Below are 19,506 nucleotides of genomic sequence, written 5' to 3' on the forward strand. Positions count from 1 at the left end.
TTAAGCTTAGCAATTTATTAAGAATTTCTGCTTCATTTGGGAAAGAAGTATTAGATAGCTTAATTTTGCTTAGATGTAAGCAGATTACTTTGATGTAGGTAATTAAAGTTAGTTAAAAATCACGTGCAAAAATCTTGCTATTGGTTCTTTATCACAGTTTTAAAATAATGATTTAAAATTAAGCTGATGGATATCCCTTTTAACTGATAATACCAGTGATGCCTATTTTATCCTATCATCATCAGATCATCACACAGCTGTTATATGAAATCCTTGATGTTTATGACATGTTTGAGAAACACTTTTTCATTGTTTCATATCAGTTTACTTTGTGTCAGAATTTCCTAGAAAATTAGTCCCACAAGATGAATTAAATAAGAAAAGTATACTTGTAAAGCTTGGTGAATAATTCCTTGCTGACTTTTGTAGATATTAAGGTTTTGAGGTAAGTAATGGCATAAATGTGTTAGAGTAGTTGTAGCCTACAGCATGAAGATCAGAGTCATTCAGCAGCATAATGGATTGCTAGTTTTCGCTTGTAAAGAGACTATCAATGCAATTTTTAAAATGACATAATCACTGTATTCTGTATAAGAGAGTAGTTGCTTTGAAAAATTAGGCTCTTTAAAGTTCTTTATAACACTTGATGTAGATAGAATAAATCTTTATTTTTAAATGGCTAAAATGCTATATAACATTTTAATTGTTTTGTGTCAAATCTTTGCTGTCTTCAGAAAGAAAAAAAGGAAGGTTTTTTTTTTTTTTTTAAAGAATATCTAAGGCCGGCCGGGCGCGGCGGCTCAAGCCTGTAATCCCAGCACTTCGGGAGGCCGAGACGGGCGGATCACGAGGTCAGGAGATCGAGATCATCCTGGCTAACACAGTGAAACCCCGTCTCTGCTAAAAAATATAAAAAACTAGCTGGGCATGGTGCTGGGCGACAGAGCGAGACTCCGTCTCAAAAAAAAAAAAAAAAAAAAGAAAAAAAAAAGAATATCTAAGGCTGGGCACGGTGGCTCACGCCTGTAATCCCAGCACTTTGGGAGGCCGAGGCAGGCGGATCACGAGGTCAGGAGATCGAGACCACCCTGGCTAACACAGCGAAACCCTGTCTCTACTGAAAATACAAAAAATTAGCTGGGCATGGTGGCAGGTGCCTGTAGTCCCAGCTACTCGGGAAGCTGAGACAGGAGAATGGTGTGAACCCAGGAGGCAGAGCTTGCAGTGAGTGAGATGGCACCACTGTACTCCAGCCTGGGCAACAGAGTGAGACCCAGTCTCAAAAAAAAAAAAAAAAAAAAGAAACATGTTTGTCAAAATTTGCTGATAAGAGGAAGTTGGGAGATAAATAGCTGGTATTTTGTTTAAGATGAGCACTATTCAAAATATTTTGTCCCACAGATAGGAATAAACCAATAAGAAGAGATTAATGAAAGTTAACTCTTACATTTGCATTAAGAAGTTATTTTATAAAAATAGAAAACAAGAGATAATTGCATTGATCACAAGTCAAAGAGTTGAAAAGAAAAGAGTTTGTGGTTTCAGTTTTAGGGTAAAGCTAGCATGGCTGGGCAAGGGTTGGTCAGAAATTGTAAACTACGTGAGTTAATGAAAAATCTTGTATCTTGGAAACACATAAGCCCATGTGGAGTTACTGTGATTATGGTCTTGTCTTGATACATGTAGGTCTGAACAAGGTTGTTGTTAAAATAATTGGAGTTTGTTTTAGTAGTATACCTCTTTTGCAAGTCAGTGTATAGTTTTGCAAAGACTAGGAGGACTGGAAGAGATGTAAGGTAATAGTTAAGAGCTGTTATTGAGTTGTTGAACATCAACTGTGATAGTTCCTATGTTAAATCTTTTAAATGGATTATCTCATTGAATTCTCTCACAACAGCCCTATGAGGCAGATAGGCTTTTTCTTTTTTCTTTTTGCAAATAAGAAAACAGACACAGTTTGCTTAAATGATTTTCTCATTACTGTTAACAAAGAATAAATCGTACAACTTGGAATGAAGTCTGAGTCTGAATCTTGAGCCCATGCACTTAACTTCTATAAAGTACTGCCTTTCGAGAAATAAGTTTTATGGAACCCACAAAGGAGAGTTTTGACAGAGGGTGGTCACTCTCATTAAATATTGCACACAGGCAAAGACATATGAAAAATTATTATGGAAACTAGCAGATGACTTAGTTTAAAGTTTTTTTCAGTAGAGCATTGAGTGCAGATGACATATTGCAGGACAATGAAGAATGAATAGGGAAGTAAGAGTGCTGGGTGAGCACAGGGCTAGCTAGAGGCAAGAGAAGGCAATAAGAATAGATGCTGGTGGGGCAGAGATGATTGGAAACCTGGAAGAGGAGGGATTTGGGGAGATTTAAAGCCAGGAATAGAAGGAGAAGATTCTATGTTATAGCAAAGAGGTTGTACAAGCCAGACACAATCAAGAACTAGACAAATAACTGGTACTCTCTTTCTTGCTCGCTTTTTTTTTTTTTTGGATGTGTGGCAATTGGCAAGTTTTAAAAGCACATTAAAATGTTTCTACTTTTACTGCTGACTTGTTTAAATAAAAATCAGGTGCAATTAAAAATGTAATACATGGAATACTTTTGAATTAAATCAAGTAGTGATGTGACACCTAAGGAAATATTTATCCTCCAAAATTATTTGCTAGAGAAAGATAATGTCTTCCAACCCATCACTATCACCATTATTTGATCCTCTCCACTCCCCACAGCCAACAGAATCCTAATTTCTTTAGGTAGCAATGGAATGAATCATTGCTCTAATCAGTTATGGTAATCTCATTCTTCTTGGGTAGCAATTAGCCTAACGATGTTAATGTCACCTAGTTCTGGCTCATGAGATATGGGAAGGCGAGGCTCTCAGGAATGCTTTTGTTTTTCTCATGAAAAGGAACAGAGGCTTAGCTGGCATGACCCTTCACCCTTCTTCATGGCCAGGACTGCAGACATGATGCCTAGAGGTGACCCTCTGAACATGAGGTTAGAAGCATGACAAAAAGTTAGCATGTGAAAGATGGCAAAGCAGACATTTAGGAAGAGCTTGGTGTTGACCAGCTCTGGGCTACCTGGCTTCTCACCTCTAGTTATGTAAGACAGAGTCTTATATTAATATTTGTTTAGGTCACTGTTAGATTTTCTGTTGCTTGCAACCAGACATAGTTCTGAAAGAAAGAAAATTCTTCTTCCGTTGTTTCTTATACATGTGTAGTTTATGATTACAGCAAATTTTAGGATAATCTAATTGCCAGGATTACACCCTCTTTTATTTTCAGTTTACAATGTCTTATTAGAAGGATTTAAAACAACCTAGTTTCTCAATTTTATCTTTAAATATTGTATTTGATCATTTTATCCTCCATTTCAACTAGCTGTGTATTTCTAGTTTCTTTCCAGTACATATGTGATATTCGTGTCAGCTATATGCTCTTAATATTCATAAAATATTTTTGCCATGGAAGAAACCAATGTGTGAAGCTATCAGGGATGGTTTTTGCAGCAGAACTAGATGAGCTGAAGGGAATGTTTTAATAAATTATTTAGTCCACATTCTGGAAAATCTTAATTGAAGACATATTTTATGCCAAAATATGTTCTTACTATGAAACTGCCAAAATGCATGTTTACCTGGCAAGCTGGGTTAGGATGGAATTAAATGTAAAATATTTCTCAATGTTCTGAAGAGTTCCAGGATGAATATAACTATTCTGTGTTCTCTGCATCTAAATGTTGGACACTGTTGAGATATAGCTACTAGGGAAGTTATCTCCTTCTGCCTCAGCATTATTTGTATATTTAAGTGCACAAAGATAGGTTTTTGTGTGTGTGTGGGCTTCGAGGTATACAAAATGAAGTAGCAAAATGTGGTTAGAAAAATTTGCTTATACAATGAGACTAATACTGATATAGATGCTTTGTCTATTTTTAACATATGACTTGGATTTGTGTTCAGGCTATGAATAGGGAAATTTCTAGTTAATTCTGACAGTGCCCTGAAGAGAAAAAAAACGAACTACCAGTTTTAACAACAACAACAAAAGTCTAGACACCGCCATGAAAATTGTTTTAACAATAGTAGGAAAATCAACATTAAAGATTATTAGAATAATTAAATCAAAATTTATTAAACACAAAAATAAACATCTCTGCATGTGACATAGAAAGTAAATTTTAGTATCCAGCAAATGTTTCCAATAATACACAGATGGCACATTTTAAAAGGTTGATCTTTAGTCATGGTATAATAAGCTACCAAAAGATTTGATCATATCAAATTAAGTGGTCAAATCTTTTGGCATCTCTTTAGATTATCACATTGAATGAATTATTAATAATTCAATCTTGATGGTTCGAGTCAAGCCTATTAAGAATAATCTAAGTTTCAGATTTGATTTTAAAATTATATATCAAGGAAAGCTCTGTTACTGTGTTTAGTTTTAAATGAAAGCATAATTGGTAATGCCATTGTGGAATTTTTTCAGCATAATCTATGACTTTTGAGATGCTTCCTATTTTGAAGTGTGTTTATCATCATGAATCATTAACTAATGTAAATGCTTGGCATTAAAAAAATACCTTCTTAAATACAGTAATGGTTAGAGATGTGTAATTCCATTCTTTACTTTCCAAGTCATGAAATCCAGTTGTTTTACAGCACCGGCTTTGGAATTCAGTCAGTAATACGGACATCCTGTGGGCCAGTGTTGTCACTCTACCCACTGAAATAAACAGATTTGTTCTTATCCATTTCCTAATTTGAATCATACTTACTCATACAGTCTTGTACTGTTTGTCATGTATCTAAGGCATATCCTGTTGTTCATCACAGCTTAGTACCCATTCCCTCTATCATAAATCCTTTCTCAGTAATTCTAGCCCATACTGATATTACCTTCTCCAACATACTCCATTTTTAGTTTTCTACATTCATATAGACACTACAAACCTATCATAATTTTTCTTTCCCAGTGAGCCAGTTGATCCTTAGAATACAACTCAGCATAGCCTTTCAGTCATCATACATGGAAAGTGGCATTTGAGATGAGGCCTATTTGCAATCCTTTGGTACTCTGTTCATGTTTCAGTTAACATATTGTTTTAAAATTATTTTCATAATTTAGTTTTGTTTCACTCACTAATGGCTTCCTATAACTTTTGCCTAATCAGCAGAAATCCATTTGTTATGGGAATCATGTTTTAAACTTCATTTATTACCCCATCCTAGCATAGGACTGGATACATAACAAGCTGTCAATCATACTTGATTATTAACTGTATTAAATTGGAATGTTTTGCATATATGAGTGTATTAGTCTGCTAGGACTGCCATAATAAAATACCACAGACTGGACGGCTTAAGCAACAGAAGTTTATTTTCTCACAATTTTGATGAGTAGAAGTCATAGATGAGGGTGCTGGCAGATTCCGCTTCTGGTAATGCTTCTCTTCCTGGCTTGCAGATAGCCACCATCTGCGTGTATCCTTACATGGTGTTTCCTCTGTGTGCTTGAGGAGAGAGAGATCTCTGGTGTTTTTTCCTCTTCTTATGGTGTGTAATGGCATTAGGACTTCACTCTGTGATCTCATTTTACCTTAATTACCACTATAAAGGTCCTATGTTTAAATACAATCACATTGGGAGGTTAGGGCTTCAATATACAAATTTTGGGGTGGGGGAGACACAATACAGTCCATAACAATGGGATATTCAATTTGTACTTTTTAAAATGCACTATTAAAATTTGCTTTTGCTTTTACCTCATTTTTTTTTTTTCTATTATGTTTCTTCAAATTAACTTGGTATAAGGCTCCATTTCATCCATGTCTTTTTATAATCATGGAAGTTTTTTGTTGTACTGTTTTCTGCTCTGTATGATTTGACAGCTGTTAATTAAGTCTTTCCTTAAAATTCTTAGCTGGAACTGATCAAGGTCCTTCTGGGAGTTTTCCCCCAAAGATCCCCGCTGGAGACTTGGCAGATCGTGAATCCAAGGCTAAACTTTGTCAGTCACTCCTGTTTCCTTTTTCTGTACGCCTTAAGCTTACCTTTAAGAGGGCTAACACGTCGTACTGGGCTGCTAAACAACCATCTCAAGGACATTTGTCTATTTTCTCATAAGCATTTGAATGACCTTAACTCTACTTGTTGGGAACAAATGGGGCCAACCTATTATGCACCAAGTTATGAGCCCACTGAGTTGTAATTCTGCCATAATTCTATGCAGTAATTGTCTTAGGCTGAGTGGCTCATTTTTCACTAAAAGAGCTAGACAAGTTTACGTATACAAATGTACAGAAAGACTGGTGCTTATGTATCCAAAATTTCACGATATTATTTGTCATCAAAATAACAATAATCAATAGTAATCAGTTTTCTACCTTGAAACATACCCCCCCACACACACACGCACACCACACCACACACTACATCTGTGCCAGATGTTTGATTTATTACCAGGATCATACTATCATATTTGATATTTTCTTTCCTGATCCTCCAAATTCTAACTTCCTTATCAAATAATATTTTCATTTATTTTAGAAAACCTTGTTATCTCTAATTCTGTTACCTTTTTTAATCATTGCTGTATGGGTTGCTTATTTGTCTTTATAATTCCTATTTCTATTATTGATATTTTTAAGGGAAAAATCATAATTGTATACATGTATGGGGTACACTGTAATGTTTTGATATAAGTATATATGTGGAATAAGTAAATCAAGCTAATTAACACATATCACTTCACTTTTTGTGGAGAGAAACCTCTGAAATTTATACTCGTAGCTATTTCCAATATATTATTGACTTTAGTCACCTTACTGCATAATAGATCTCAAAAGCTTATTCCTCCTGTCAATTGAAACTTCTTACCTTTTGACAAACAACTTTCTTTTCCCTTTCCATGCATATCCACTCCAAGCTTCTGCTAATCATCTATTTACTCACTATTTCTATGAGTTTGAATTTTTTAGATTCCACAAATAAGTGACATTATATGTTATTTACCTTTCTGTGCCTGCCTTATTTCACTTAACACAATGTCATTTACGTTTATCTATGTCATAGCAAATGACAGGATTTCCTTGTTTTTTTTTTATGGCTGAATAGTATTCTATTTTGTATATACGCTATATTTTATTTATCCATTCATCTGTTTCTTCTGTGTTTTGTTTTTGTTGTTGTTGTTGAGATGGAGTCTCGTTCTGTCACCCATGTTGGAGTGCAGTGGCATGATCTTGACTCATTGCAGCCTCTGCCTTCCAGGTTCAAGCAGTTACTCTGCCTCAACCTCCTGAATAGCTGGGATTGCAGGTGCCCGCTACCACGCCTGGCTAATTTTTGTATTTTTAGTAAAGATGGGGTTTCATCATGTTAGCTGGGCTGGTCTTGAACTCCTGAACTCAAGTGATCTGCCCACCTCAGCCTCCCAAAGTGCTGGGATTATAGACGTAAGCCACTTTGCCTGGCCCATTCATCTGTTGATGGACACTTAGGTTGTTTCCATATCTTGGCTGTTGTGAATAATGCTGCAGTAAACATAGGATGCAGATTTTTTTTTTTTGTCGTATTGATTTAATTTTCTTTGTCATATTGATTTCAGTATATCCAGAAGTGGGATTGCTGGATCATCATGTAGTAGTTCTATTTTTGGTTTTTTGGGCAATCTCCATACCATTTCTCATAATTGCTGCACTAATGTACATTACCATCAACAGTGTACATGTTTCCTTTTGTCTACATTCTCACCAACATTTATCTTTCATCATTTTGATAGTAGCCATTCTAACAAGTGTGAGGTAAAATCTCATTATAGTATTAATTTTCATTTATTTAATGATTAATGATATTTAGTATTTTTTCATGAACCTGTTGGCCATTTGTGTCTTCTCTTGAAAAATGTCTATTTAGGTCCTTTGTGTACATTTTTTTTTTTTTAATCTCTCAGAAAACTTTTTATTTCTCATTTCTTTTTTTCTTTTTTTAAATTATACTTTAAGTTCTGGGATACATGTGCAGAATGTGCAGGTTTGTTAGGTACGTGCCATGGTTGTTTGCTGCACCCATCAGTCCATCATATACATTAAGTAATTCTCCTAATGCTATCCCTCTCCTAGTCCCCCACCCCCGACAGACCCTGGTGTGTGATGTTCCCCTCCCTGTGTCCTTGTGTTCTCATTGTTGAACTCCCACTTATGATTGAGAACATACAGTCTTTGGTTTTCTGCTGCTGTGTTAGTTCACTGAGAATGATGGTTTCCAGCTTCATCCGTGTCCCTGCAAAGGACATGAACTCATCCTTTTTTATGGCTGCATAGTATTTCATGATGTATATGTGCCACATTTTATTTATCCAGTCTATCATTGATGGGCATTTGGGTTGGTTCCAAGTCTTTGCTATTGTAAACAATGCTGCAAAAAACATGTGTGCATGTGTCTTTATCATAGAATGATTGATAATTATTTGGGTATATACCCAGTAATAGGATTGCTTGGTTAAATGGTATTTCTGATTCTGGATCCTTGAGGAATCACCGCACTGTCTTCCACGATGGTTGAACTTATTTACACTCCCACTAACAGTGTAAAAGCGTTCCTATTTCTCCACATCCTCTCCAGCATCTGTTGTTTCCTGAGTTTTTAATGATCACCATTCTAACTGGCATGGAATGGTATCTCATTGTAGTTTTGATTTGCGTTTCTCTAATGACCAGTGATGATGAGCTTTTTTTCATATGTTTTTTGGCTGCATAAATGTCTTCTGTGTTTGTTTGTTTTGCTATTGAGTTGTTTGAATTCCTTATATATTTTGGATATTAACCTGTTATCATATAGGTGGTTTGCAAATATTTTTTCCCATTTTATGAATTGTCTTTCACTTTGTTTCCTTTGCTATGCAGAAGCTGTTTAGTATTATGCAATCCCATTTGTTTACTTTTGCTTTTGTGGCTTCTGCTTTCAGGGTTATATACAAAGGTTACATATTCAGTGTCATTTCCCAAATCAGTGCTGTGGAGCTTTATCCCTATGTTTTCCTAGTAGTTTTACAGTTTCAGGTCTTCTATTTAAGTTTTTAATTTACTTTGAGTTGATTTTTGTACATTATGTGAGATAAGGATCCAATTTCATTCTTCTGCATGTGGATATCCAGTTTTTACAACACCATTTATTGAACAGTCTCTTTCCCCATTGTGTGTCCTTGACACCTTTGTTGAAACTCAATTGGCCAATGTGTCCGCTTTATTCTAGTATTTGCTATCTTGATTACAATAGCTTTATAATATATTTTTGAAACCAAGGAGACTTGTCCCTTTTGCTTAAGATGGTTTTGGTTATTTGGGAAATTTTGTGGTTCTATACAAATTTATGGATTTTTTTTCTGTTTCTGTGAAAAATGACATTGATATTTTGATAGGGATTATGTTGAATCTGTAGATTGCTTTGGGTAATATAGACATTTTAACAATATTAATTTTTCCAATCTATAAATATAACATATATTTCCATTTGTTTGTGTTTTCTTGAATGTTTTCATCAGTGTCTTACAGTTTTCAGTATACAGATTACTCACCTTTAAATTGGTTAAATTTACACCTTAGTATTTTATTTTTGTTGCTATTGTAAATGGAATTATTTTCTTAATTTCCTATTCATATAGTTCTTTATTGGTATAGGAATCTACTGACTTCTGTATTCTGCAACTTTACCAAATTTGTTTATCAGTTCTAACAGTATTTTGGTGGAGTCTTTAGGATTTTCTATATATATGATTTTGTCAACACATAAAGACTATTTCTTTCATTTCTTCATTTCCCATTAGGATGCCTTTTATTTCCTTTTCTTGATTAGTTTCTCTGCCTAACACTTCTAGTACTATGTTGAAAATTAATGATGAGAGTGGGTATCCTTATCTTGCCCCTGATCTTAGAGGAAAAACTTTCAACTTTTCACCATTGAATATGCTATTAGCTGTGGGTTTGTCATATATGGCCTTTATCGTGTTGAGATATGATCCTCTATACCTAATCTGTTGAGAATTTTTACCAGAAAAGGTTGTGAAATTTTGTCAAGTGCTTTTGCTGTATTTATCGAGATGATCATATGGTTTTTATTACTTATTCTGTTAATGTATTGTATCACATTTATTGATTCTTGTATATTGAACCATCCTTGCATCCTAGGAATAAATTCAACTTGACCATAGTGAATTATTCTTTTAATGTGTTGTTAAATTTGATTTCTAGTATTTTATTGAGGATTTTTACATTTATGTTCATCAGAGATTATTGGTCTATAATTTTCTTTTCTTATAGTGTCCCTATCTGGCTTTAGTGTCAGGGTAATCCTGGCCTCATAAAATGGATTTTGAAGTACTTTCTCCACTCCGTTTTTTGGAAGAGTTTGAGAAGAACTGGTATTAGTTTTTTAAATGTTTGGTAAAATTCAGCAGTGATGCAATCATGTTTGGGACTTTTCTTTGATGGGTGACTTTTATTATTGATTTAATCTCCTTACTTGTTATTGGTTTATTCCGATTTTCTATTTATTCTTGATTTAGTCCAGTAGGTGGTATATTTCTACGAACTTACCTATTTCTTCTAGGTTATCCAATTAGTTGGCATATACTTGTTCTTAGTAGTTTTTTATGATTCTTGTCATCAGGTGTAATGTCTCCTCTTTAATTTCTGATTTTATTTCCTTGAGTCTTTTCTTATCTTTATTTACTTGAGTCATCTTCTTAGTCTAGAAAGAGTTTGTCTCTTCTATTTATCTTTGCAAAAAAACCCCTCTTAGTTTTATTTTTAAAATTGTTTTTCTAGTCTCTATTTTATTCATTTCTGCCCTAATCTTTGTTATTTCTTCCTTCTTCTAACTCTGGCCTTAGTTTGTTCTTCTTTGTCTTGTTCCCTGGGATCCCTTATTTGAGATCCTTCTTCTCCTTGTTCTTTTTTTGATGTAGACGTTTATTGATGTGAACTTCCTTCTTAGAATTGACTTTGCTGCATCTAATATGTTTTGATATGTTGTATACCCATTATCATTTGTCTGAAGATGTTATTTAATTTCCCTTTTGATTCCTTCTTTGACTTATTAGTTGTTCAGGAGCATGTTGTTTAATTTCTGCATATTTGTAAATTTTCCCAGTTTTCTCCTACAATTGAGTTCTAGTTTCATATCATTATGGCAGGAAACAATAGTGGATATGATTTCAGTCTTCTGGAATTATTAAAGACGTGTATTGTGGCTTAACATATGATCTCTTTTGGAGGATGTTCTGTATATATTTGAGAAGAATGTGTATTCTTTTGCCGTATATTTCTGTTAGATCCATTTGGTCTAAAGTGTAATTAAAGTACAACATTTCCTTATTGATTTTCTGTCTAAAAAATGATGTTCTGTCCAATGCTGAAAGTGGATTATTAAAGTCCCCTACTGTTATAGTATTGCAGTCTATCTCTCCCTTCAGATTGCTTAATAACTGCCTTAGATATTTATGCTACTATGTTAGATGTATATATATTTATAAATGTTGAAGAATTGACACCTTTATCATTATATAATCACCTTCTTTTTCTTTACTGTTGTTTGACTTAAAGTCTTTTTCATCTGATAGAAATATAGCTACCTCTGCTCTCTTTTGTCTTCCATTTGCATGGAATATATTTTTCCATCCCTTTATTTTCCATCTACGTGTGTTCTTACAAGTAGAGTGAGTATTTTGTAGGCAGCATCTAGTTGTGTTTTGCTTTTTCAGTCTATTCAGTCACTTTATATCTTTTGATTGGAGAATTCAATCCATTTTCACCCAAGGAAATTATAGTATGTAAGGACTTACCTTACTGCTTTTTCTTAATTTGTTTTCTGGTTGTTCTGTGTATCTTTTTTTCTTCCTCTTGTCTTTCTTTGTGGTTTGATTGTCTTCTGTATTGATATGTCTTGAATGCCTTCTTTTTATATTTTGTGGAAGTATAATAGCGTTTTGCTTTGCAATTACCATGAGGTTTACATAAAACATTACCTGTAACAGGCTATTCTAAGCTGATACCAACTTAACTTTAATCAAATACAAAAGCTCTCCACGTCTACTCCTCCCTACCACATTTTACGATTTTGATGCAAAGTTGACAACTTTTTGTAATTTGTATCCCTTAACAATTTATCAAAGCCACAGTTGTTTTTAATAGTTTTGTCTTTTAACTCTCATGTTAGAGATAAAATTGCTTTACACATCACCTTTCAAGCAAAAGACTCTTTTGAATCTAACTGTGTATTACTGATACCATTGAATGTTTTCCCTTCATGTATTTTATGTTATTAATTAGTGGTATGTTTTCTCAGCTTAAAAAACTCACTTTAAGAATTCCCATAAGACAGGACTAGTGGTGATGAATTCCCTTATTCTTTATCTTAGGAACCATATTCTCTCCTTCCACTCTAGAAATCTGTTTGTGAATGTGGTAGGTTGTACTGACAGTTGGGGAGGAGGAGAAGAGAGAAACATTACAGAAATGCAAAAAACTTCAAATTAAATATTAAAAAATGCTTGCCATTTACTGCTCTTGGGTGGTCTCATGATCAGGGTATTTTGACTATCGTTTATTCTTACATAGTTTTTCTAGCTGTATCTTCCTTCTCTTTCTGCATCTCACCTTTCCTTCTTCTTGTCAATCCTAACACCCCTTACTTCATCCTCTCCTTCACTGATTGTATCTCAGGTTTACATTGCATTAGGAAGGACAGTTTATCTATATTTATGACTACCCCTGAACTCAGCTATTTTCTACCTTTGCATTTTGCCACTCATCACAGTGCTCAAATGGAACAGGATTCATCATCTCAAAGAGGCAGTTGGTTGAACAAAAAGATTTTTTGTGCTTTTTATTTCGTTTTTGCCATTAGAAGAGAACATCAAAGTGCCAAAGAGTTTGTAATGACTATACTGTGTTTGTGCAACTTTATGCAATAATAGCTTCTGAGGTAGTAACATATGGGGCATGAGAGAGATCAAATGTGGGTGAGTTAATAGTTAAAATTAGAGATTAATGTGTTAGAATGAAAACTTATGTTCATATGCTAGAAATGAAACACTTAAAATAATTAAAATCCAAAGAGGATAGTTCAAATGAAATACCATGAATAATTATTGTAAATTTTATTTTGCTTAAGGAGACTACACCTATCCAATAGATATTTAACCAATATAATTTCAAAACTTTTGGCTTTATTAAGAAATAAACATATTTTAAGCCAAACTCTCAAACTTAGAGAACTATGTAAAATAATGAGTTAGTTGTGAGTTTTTAAACTCTAGGGTTATTTCTGTGACTTTAATTGGAGTGCCAGACAACACTTCCCTTACACCTGCACTTTTACTCACTTTGTTTTAAACCACCTAACTTGCCTTGATGAACAAATAACAAAGTAGCTAAAACTGTTCTGAAGAAAGATGTTTTTGTTAATTAAACCAATAATTTTCTACTTTTCTACCAAAAATACAGATTAGTTTATCCCAACATAGTGAGCGATTTATATGTTTACTTTTAAAATTTTAATTTTAATAAATTTATCTTTTAATTTTAACTTTTACAGATTTAGAAGTACAAGTACAGTTTCATTACATGGACATATTGCACAGTCGTGAAGTCTAGGCTTTTAGTGTGTTTGTCACCTGAATAGTGTACATGGTACCGAATAGGTAATTTTTCATCCCTCACCTCTTCCTACCTCCCCACCTTTTGAAGTCTCTAATGTCTATTATTTCATTCTGTATGTCCATGTCTATCCAATGCTTAGCTTCTACTTATATGTGAGAATATGTGGTATTAGACTTTCTAATGGATTTTCTATATATAATCATCTTAGAATGATTGCCTCCACGTCCAAATAGGAAGACAGGAAGTCAAACTATCCCTGTTGGCAGATGATATGATTCTATACCTAGAAAACCTCACAGTCTCTACCCAAAAGCTCCTTGTTCTGATAAACAACTTGAGCAACGTTTTAGGATACAAAATCAACATGCGAAAATTATAGCATTTCTATATACCAACAGCATCCAAGCTGAGAGCCAAATCAAGAATGAAATCCCATTTACAATAGCCATAAATAGAATAAAATACCTAGGAATACAGCTAACCAGATATATGAAAGAATTCTGCAACAGGAATTACAAAATACTGGTCAAAGGAGTCAGGGATGACATAAACAAACAAAACATCCCATGCTCCTGGATAAGAAGAATTAATATTGCCCAAATGGCCATACTGCCCAAAGAATTTATAGATTCAACCCTATTCCCATCAATCTATCAATAAAATTCTTCACAGGATTAGATAAAAACTTTTAAAATTCATATGGAATCAGAAAAGAGCTCGAATAGCCAAAGCAATCGCAAAAAGAACAAAGCTGGAGACATCACATGACTTCAAACTATACTACAAGGCTATTGTAACCAAAACAGTATGGTACTTATACCAAAATGGACACATAGACCAATGGAACAGAATAGAGAGCCCAGAAATAATGCCGGACACCTAAAACCATCTGATCTTTGACACAGTTAACAAAATAAGCAATGGGGAAAGGACCCTGTTCAATAAATAATGCTGGGATAACTGGCTAGCCATATGCAGAAGATTGAAACTGGACCCCTTCCATATACCGTATACAAAAGTTAACACAAAATAGATTAAAAACCTAAATATAAAACCTAAAACTATTTATTATTGATTTCTAGTTTGATTCTGTTAATGTCAGAACACACTATTTGTATGTTTTAAGTTTTCTAAAAATTTGAAGTTGTTTTATGGTACAGGATATGTTCTATCTTGGTTTATGTACTGTGAACATGAACATGTGCATTCTGCTATACTGGGTGCTGTGTAAATGTCAACTAGATAGTGTTGGTTGATGGTGCTCTTGAAGTTTCTAATATCCCTGCTGATTTTCTGTCTAATTGTTCTAACAGTGGTTTTGGGTGAGGTGCTGAGGTCTAAAACTATAATTCTAGATTTTTAAAATTCTTTCAGTTCTCTCAGTTTTTTGCTTTACATATTTAACAACCTTACTGTTTGATATATACACAGTTAAAGTTGCCGTGTCGTCTTGTTGATACTTGTGATACTTTAAACATTGTATAATTTCCCCTCTCTAGGAATTTTCTTGGAGTAAATAAAATAAAGTATACTTTATATAATAGTAATATAACTAATCCTGCTTTTTGATTAATGTTTGCATAGTATATCTTTTTCTATGCTTTTACTTCCCACCTGCCTATATAATTTGAAGTGAATTACTTCTATACAGCATATAATTGATTCACTTAAAAATTACTCTGCCAACTTTTATATTTTGATTGGTGTATTTAGACTATTTACATTTAATATAATCATTGGTATGTTAGAGCCTAAATTTGCTGTTTTATTTTTTGTTTCTGGTTGTTTTCTCTTCCTCCTTTTTCTGTGATTGTATGGCATGTCTGGTTCATAATTGAACTTTTTTTAGAATTCTTTTTTGATTTACACATAAAATTTCTATATACATTATGTATATTATATACCTAACATCATAGTTGACTGGTATTAACCTTTTATGAGTTTGAGTGAATTTTAGAAAACTTACCTCCTTTTTCATTCCTTTACCCTTCCTCATTTGCAATATAATTGCCTTAAATATTTCCTTTACATACATGTAGAACAACATCAGACAATGTTAGAATGTTTGCTTATTTACTTATATTTTTGTTTACTGTGCTTATTCCTGTTTTCAAAGAGTTTCTTTTTGTTTAGACATATTCTGTTAGTCATTTTTAAGATAATTCAGCTGGCAAAATTTTCTTAGTTTTCCTTCATTGAGCATATTTTGATTTTCCCTTTTTTTCCTGAAGGAAATAGTCACAAAGTAAGATTCTTGGTTGACAGTTGTTCTTTTTTACAGCACTTCAAAAATGCACTTCCTTTGGTGACTTCTGATGAGAAATCTGCTCATATTAGAATATTTTTTCCTTTACATTGCTGTTTTTCTCTGGCTACTTTTATGACTTCCTCTGTCTTTAGTTTTCAGAATTTAAAATATGTCATGTCTCAGTATTGATTTCTTTGGGTTTATGTTGTTTGGACTTTGCTCACCTTCTTGAATTTGTAGGTTTTGCCTCTTGCCAAATTAGAAAAGTTTTCAGGCATTGTTTTCTCAAGTACTTTTAAGCCTTACTATCTTTTCCCTCTTCTTCTAGACTCCAATTACATAAATTTAGATATTTTGTTAATAGTACCACATGTCCCCAAGGGTCTGGTTTTTTGTTTTTTTGTTTTTTTGTTTTTAATTCAACCTACTTTCTCTGTTGTTTGCTGTTTAGGTTGGGTAATTTCCATGATTTTATCTTGAATTTGTGAAATTCTTTCCAGTGTCCCTTCCATATTGCTCTTAAACCCATCTACTGAGTTTTTAAAATGTCAAATATTGTGTTTTTCAGTTCTAAAACTACTATTTAGTTCCTCTTTTCATCTTCCATTCCATTGCTGAGATGTTCTGATTCTTCATTTGTTTGAATGTATTCTAATGGGTTACTGAGGCTTTAAAATATTTATCACCTAATTCTAACATTATTGTTCTGTTGGTGTTGGCCTTTATCAGGCATCTTTTTTTTCCATTTAGTTTGAAATCTTAGTGGTTGTTGATGTAATGGGTGATATTCTATTGAAACCTGGACATTTGGGGTATTATATAATGAGATTAGCTCTTATGTAAACCTTTGATTTTAACTGAATTCTTCTGACACCACTCCAGCAGAAGAATAGAGGTCCCACCTTATTACCCAGTTCCTCACACTGTTTCCATTCATAACCAAACCAAACAGACTCCTCCCTGAGCGAGGTGGTAGTTCTAGCTCTCCACTAGGCCTCCATTGATAGCTCTCTGCCTGAGAAAGGGAGGAATGCCTTGTTACTGCTTCCCATATGGCATCCACTGATGGTGGGGCGGGAAGGAGGTGAAAATCTTGACTTTCCACTAGGTCACCTGTGACACGATCTCAGTGGGAAGGAGGGGCACCTCGTTACTGCCAAATGGAGGTGGAAGTCCACCTTTCCACTTGGACTCCACTGCATTGCCAAGGGTGATGCTGAAAGTTTCAGACCCCTACTCATCCTTTTCTGACACCATGATAGTGAGTGAGTTGAGGTGCTGCAATACAGCTTGGCAAACAAAAGTGGAAGTCTACCCATGCTTGGCCTTAGCTGGCCTGGGTGGGTGTGGGGCCACATTTTTTCAGTGGGTTTAACTGGAGTAGTGTAGTTATTATCAAACAGATTTCTGTCTGGCTAGGCTTGTCTTTTCATTTGGCTAGAGAGAGTGGACTTTTGTCATGTTTTCCTTTTGCTGTCCTTGTGTTACCAGGTTGCTGGCTTCTTCAGATCTAAGTCTGGGATATATAAGGCAAAAAGAAAATGCAGGGAACTCAATACTTAGGTCTTTCCTTAGGTCTCAGTGTCTCTGGATGGTCTGTCTTCTCTTTGCCATTCAAAGTTATCTTATGTTTGTTTATTTATAATTTTCAGGGTTTTAAATTATACTTAGTGGGAGGACTAGGGAAAAATACATTTATTCCATCGTTCTACATGCAGAAATCTCCAAAACCAAAATTATTTTACTATTCATTTTTGCCATTTCATTAGGTGAAATTAAAAAGACAAAAACCCATCCTCTAAAATACATTTTAACTATTAGAACATATTTTGAATAACTCAGGTTACTATCTATGAAAGATTTTTTTTTTTTTTTTTTTTTTTGAGGCGGAGTCTCGCTCTGTCGCCCAGGCTGGAGTGCAGTGGCCGGATCTCAGCTCACTGCAAGCCCCGCCTCCCGGGTTCACGCCATTCTCCTGCCTCAGCCTCCCGAGTAGCTGGGACTACAGGCGCCCGCCACCTCGCCCGGCTAGATTTTTGTATTTTTTTAGTAGAGACGGGGTTTCACCGTGTTAGCCAGGATGGTCTCGATCTCCTGACCTCGTGATCCACCCGTCTCAGCCTCCGAAAGATTTTTTTAAATGTTGCCTAAAACATAAATGTATAAAAATGAGCAATTAAAGAAATCATTGTAGGAATGAAGAATTGTTATGAAGATGATGATACATAAATAATTCTTCTTGACCGTCATAATTTATGAATATTTGATCTCTTCAACAATTATATTTTTAATAGGTTGTTGTAAGTCAGTGTTGTAAGTGTAAGTCAGTGTTGTAAGTCAGTGTTGTAAGTCAATTGTACTGACCGATGGGAGCCATAGATATTCTTTCATTAAACTAAAAAAAACACCCACTCCTTGTAGGTAATCCAATCAATTCAAAACAGTTGACTATGACAGTTTCCCTCCATCCAATTCCATTTCCTAGAAGTAACCACATCCAGTTTGTAGTCTATGTTTACACTTTCAGTCATGCTCTGCCGCTTCACTTAGCCACTCCTGCTTTTCCTTTTCAGCTTCTCTCTCTATTCATCTTTTGTAAGTTTATCCTTCTATCTATGGCTGTTAAACATGGAAAGACTTTCAGACTTTGTTCTAGAACGTTTTTCCTCAATTCATATTGTTTTGCTTTGTGACTCATCTATGTTCCTATTTCAATTACCATTTACACTCAAATTACTCATATATTTATGTTTCTAGTTCAGATTTCTGGTCTTAATATCAAATCAATAACTCCAGCTCTCTGTTTGACGACTCCTTTTGGATATCTAAATAGTACTTCCAACCCAACGTTGCCAAAACTGGATAGATGATCTTTCCTTACAGCCTCTTTCAGATTTTGCATCTCAGTGAATAGTACCACTGTATATTGAATTATTTTCACTAGAAGCTTAGGAGTCATTATTGATCCCCTTTCATTTTCACCTTCCTTTTCCAATTAATCAAGTCCTGTGGCTTTTCCCTCCTGAATCTGCATAATCCTTTCAATGTCTGTGACCAAGCTTCATCATAAACCACCTAGGCCAATATAGTAGTTTTTAAAATGGACTCTCTGCTTCTGTCTGATTGTTCTTAAATTATTTTTTTACTCTGTAGCCAGAGAGGTATCCTCAAAATAAAATCTGGTTATGTTACATGTCTGCTTAGAATATTTCAAATTTTTAGTTGCTCTTATGATAAATATCTGAGTTCTTAACATGACCTAGGACAGTATCTGCCTCAATAAATATTTGTAGAAGAATGAAAAAAACTTATGGTTTACAGTATTTTCTATTAAAATAGTATTACTATACACATGTATCTCTGTATGCATCAGAGATTCTTTTTTCTTATTAATATTTCTGTTGGATATGTTTCTAGAAGTGAAGTTGCTAGTATAGTTTGGATTTTATCTATTAAAAATGAAGGTTAATAGAGATGTGGTGCAGTGCCTTGTAGTCATCGAGAAAAAACATCCATTAAGAGAAAAAAGAGGTGACGGATCTAGGAAGATCAGTAATGGTTTATTAAGGGAGTCATCC

At 34.3% G+C, this 19,506-nt stretch overlaps 1 protein-coding gene and 1 long non-coding RNA gene across 4 annotated transcripts in view; one reads left to right on the forward strand and one right to left on the reverse strand.

The window, feature by feature from the left end:
- EPM2A (EPM2A glucan phosphatase, laforin) overlaps positions 1-19,506 on the forward strand; it is a 117,165-nt gene that overhangs the window by 33,012 nt on the left and 64,647 nt on the right. The gene's annotated exons all lie outside the window — the stretch shown is intronic.
- LOC126952640 (uncharacterized) overlaps positions 1-19,506 on the reverse strand; it is a 43,645-nt gene that overhangs the window by 23,523 nt on the left and 616 nt on the right. The window lies entirely within an intron of this gene.

Source organism: Macaca thibetana, chromosome 4, assembly GCF_024542745.1.
Source record: "Macaca thibetana thibetana isolate TM-01 chromosome 4, ASM2454274v1, whole genome shotgun sequence".
NCBI classification, from domain to species: domain Eukaryota; kingdom Metazoa; phylum Chordata; class Mammalia; order Primates; family Cercopithecidae; genus Macaca; species Macaca thibetana.